The sequence below is a fragment of the Calidris pugnax genome, unplaced genomic scaffold, assembly GCF_001431845.1.
Source record: "Calidris pugnax isolate Ruff unplaced genomic scaffold, ASM143184v1 scaffold130, whole genome shotgun sequence".
NCBI classification, from domain to species: domain Eukaryota; kingdom Metazoa; phylum Chordata; class Aves; order Charadriiformes; family Scolopacidae; genus Calidris; species Calidris pugnax.
Genome location: NW_015090850.1, coordinates 526,041 through 529,348, shown reverse-complemented (window position 1 = coordinate 529,348; position 3,308 = coordinate 526,041).

Here is a 3,308-nt window from a genome sequence, read left to right as displayed (position 1 = left end):
TCCCCCCCCCCCCACCCCCTTTTCTCTTTATAAAGCTGGAATTCTTCCAGACTCTGCTCTGGGCTTGCAAGAAAACTTTACTGTGTAAATTTGCTCTTTGTGTTGGGAGCCCTTTGTTTAAACAGCATTGTGAGCTTGCTGGGGAGGGATGGAAAGAGGGGGAGCTGGGAGGAAGAATTTGAAAAGCCCTGACCCCTGATGAATAAAATCCAGCACATTAACACATTCTTCAATAAATTCATGATTGCAGATAAGGTGGGAGTCCCCAGGGCCGGGCTTTTCATTAACCCCCTGCTGGCTAACCCAAACAGACGGCAGTGTTTTGTTAGCGCGCTAGGACAAGCAGACCCCTTTTGTGGTGGAGGGGCCGAGTGGGCATGGGGAGATCTCCTATAGGAAGCCAGGTTACAAAATGGGACTCTATTTCAGAACAAACTCCTTTTGGTTAGTTTGATGAGATTACAGAAGGGAAAAGGCTTTAACAAGGGGCTTATTGAAGCTAAGTAACTGTTCTGAATACAGTGAGGACCAGGGCAGAAAACATATGATTCCCAAGTAAATAGGCGTCTCTACAGTATGGCTGAAACAACAAAGCTGGACATGCTCGGGGTGGTTGTTACGTGGTGTACGAGGATGCTCGGAGGTGGGAGCACGTGTGGGATGCTCCTCATCACCTGCGCGTGGCACCAGGTCACGTCCCTCCATGCAGCTTCACATCCACGCGCTTCACATAACTGCTCTTCCTGTCAGTCACCTCTCCAAAGCATTTATGGCATCATAGAATGGGTTGGAAGGGACCTTAAAGCCCATCCAGTGCCACCCCTGCCCTGGGCAGGGACACCTCCCACCAGACCAGGTTGCTCCAAGCCCCCTCCAACCTGGCCTTGAACCCCTCCAGGGATGGGGCAGCCACAGCTTCTCTGGGCAACCTGGGCCAGGCTCTCACCACCCTCACAGCAGAGTTTCTGTCTGAGATCTCATCTCAATCTCCCCTCTTTCCGCTTAAAAAAAAATGCCATGTCTGCTGAGGTCTTCTCTCCCAGCAGCGCTGTGAGCACATGCAGCAGGGGCTGCTTTTCAGGCTGTTTTAAACTATATAAATTTCCAAGGTTAATAAAGATAGAGACACGTGCGTTATATTTATAATTAAATCCAACGATCTCAATTCGTGGACCCTCAAGGTTTCTTGTTCTTGATGAGGTGAGATTAGGAATTGCCAGTTTCCCCTAATTAAGGGCCAATACCCTCAGCTCTGAGATCTCCCTGTGTCGAGCACAACACTCTGCATGGGCTGAAATAACCCCTATTTGGCCTGAAATAACCCCAGTGGCTTGTGCCACCGGTGAATAAACTCCTGAATGTGTTTACTTTGGGAGCTCGATACCCCTTATCCAGGCTCTGGTTTACAAGCCCTGGTGAAGGCGACCCATTGTGTGGAGAGATGACTGCTGCCTCCATGCAGTTTAATCACAGAATCCTCAGGGTTGGAAGGGACCTTTGAGATCACTGAGTCCAACCATACACACAAAAAACAACAAAACAAACAAAAAAAACAAATCACCCACAAAACAAAACTCCCAACCCAACAATCTGGGGCACTAGAGCATGCCCTGAAGTGCCCCGTCTGCACGGTTCTTAAATACCTCCAGGGCTGGTGACTCCACCACCTCCCTGGGCAGGCTGTTCCAGTGCCTGACCACCCTCTCAGGAAAGTCATTCTTCCAAATATCTAATCTAAACCTCCCCTGCCCCAGCTTCAGACCATTTCCTCTGCTCCTGTCATCATTCCCTTGGGAGAAGAGGCCAACCCCCACCTCTCTACACCCTCCTTTCAGGGAGTTGTAGAGGGCAATGAGGTCTCCCCTCAGCCTCCTCTTCTCCAAACTCAACATGCCCAGTTCCCTCAGCCTCTCCTCGTAGGACTTGTTCCCCAGACCCCTCCCCAGCTTGGTGGCTCTCCTCTGGACACGCTCCAGCACTTTAATTCACTTAATATTTTATTATTTCGCCCTCTCATTGACGAGAAGCACCTGGAAGAGGAAGAAAACTGGTTGTTTGGGTATGTGGAAATGGTAGGCTCAGGCTCTGGCTGTGCCAACTGCTGCCTGCCCGCCTTGTGCCAGGCTGAGGGGCATTTCTTTCTGCATTTTCCCCCCAAAATCCCCTCTCCCGGCGCCGCCGTCCCAGCGAAGGGAGCGGGGTTTAATGCTTTGCACACATGGCTCCGCGGGGCTGACGGGTTTGACTGGAAGGAGCCGTCGCAGCTCCTTCCCATGGAAAATCCATCTGTTCCCCTGCATTCCCTGGTGCGTGGGGGTCCCGGTGCCGGGGCGGGGGGCGACGGCAGAGCTGGTATTATTTGCCGTGCACCCCGCTCGGCTGAGCGACGCTGTGCCGCGGTGGCGAGGAGGGGGTCGCTCAGGCGTGTTCCCCCCTTCTTCCTTTTCCTTCACTTATTATTTGAGGTTTTGCTTTGTAAGAAAAGCCTATTTTTGTACATGTTGGGGTTATGTTATTTATTCCCCTCTGCTGCGGAGCCCCTCGGAGAAGCCCCGGGGGCAGGCTGTGCCAGAGGGCCAGGACCCAGGTGCCGGGGCCGGGCTCGGCAGCGGGGGGCTGTAGAAAGGATCTTTTCAGGGTGGAGGTCTGGGGATTAATCTGAAGGCAAGGGTTTTGTCGTTTGTTTTTTTTGTTTTGTTTTGTTTTTTTTTCCCTGGAATAATTGAAGTTCAGCTCTTTTCAGGCACTGGGCTGCAGCGGGGATGGCTGGGAGGCAGCAGGAGAGAGGTTGCCGGTCCTCAGCTGGCCCCAGGACTGATGAGCCCCCACCAAACCAACCGTGAGTGATGGCCACAGGAGCTGCCCATGCTGGGGATGGCTGCGAGGGCTACCAGCCCCTGCCCTGGCCACTGATGTCTGCTCAGCTTGGCAGGATGTTGGTTTGGCATTGGTCTCCCCCACGGACCGGTTCCTGCAGGGTGGACTGGGGTGTTGTTGGTCTCCATCCTCAGCTGGCTGTTGTTGAACAGTCATTAACTGGTGGTAACTGGCCCATTTGCTGGCCCAGCTGGCCAGGAGGTCAGCCTGGGCACAGCAGGTCCTTGTGGCTGGTGCACCCCTGGGTAAGACATCCCTTGCCCTCCATGGCCGGACCCTGGGAGCTCGAAAGTAGCACGTGGCCAGGGGACGGCACAGGTAGCTGCCAGCCTGACAGTGAAGGCATTTCATCTTAATTTGAGCTGTTAAGAAGTATCCCTTTTTCTGTGATTTATGGTGCAGAGATGAGGCCAGGAGACCCACGCGGATCC